This window comes from Octodon degus, unplaced genomic scaffold, assembly GCF_000260255.1.
Source record: "Octodon degus isolate 3935 unplaced genomic scaffold, OctDeg1.0 scaffold00598, whole genome shotgun sequence".
Lineage (NCBI taxonomy): Eukaryota > Metazoa > Chordata > Mammalia > Rodentia > Octodontidae > Octodon > Octodon degus.
Window position 1 is genome coordinate 1 of NW_004525174.1, and position 854 is coordinate 854.

The window sequence follows — 854 nt, forward strand, 5'->3', positions numbered from 1 at the left end:
TGGTTGTAATTATAAGTAATTTTCCATCATTTGAAATGATATTTATGATATGCTACAATGATACAATACTCTCAAGAGAACCACTAGCAGGTACTATCACATGAAGTCCATCTTAATCTCCTTTAAGGGCCTATGCCTGAATGACTTACGGGCCCCACACTGTGGGGGATTAGAGGATTACAGACCTATTAAAAGTCTACACAACACTGGCACCTCATTCATTCTTTCTCTTATTCTGCACACTTACTGAATCCTTTGAAGGAATTCTTCACCATGATTTTTAATTACAGCATTTCAAATTGATCCATTTTTATAATTTCTACTACTTTGCCAATTATCCATACGGGCCTGCGTGTTATCCACCCTTCCCATTAGTGCTTCTTTTGTCAGACACATTTACCTCAAACTCCTTCTCAGAGCCTTCCAATCTTCTCCTATCTGGCTTTCATTTGATGATTGCTTATCTTGCTCTGGACTCCTCACAAAAAAGACATTTTGGAAGAGAAAGGAAAGCTATTTGATACAGCCTCTCTGCCCCAACAGCTTACCACAATGACACAAAATGATCTTTGTATCCCACATAGACTTTTCAAGAAATACCATGCTACCTAAAAGCAAAGAATTTTTATCTATAAGAATGTCGCACTTTAATCCTTACTCTCAACACCATACTATTCATCTATGTAACTTTGTTGTTTCTCATGATCATCAAATCTACTTTTTATGAATTTCTTTTGGGTGGTTGATATATAACAACTGCATTGCAAAACAAACTAGACAGTCACTGAATTAGTTAAAGAGAAAGTGACTTCATAATGTACTATTTGACTCTTTCAGGCACTTTGCAACTATTA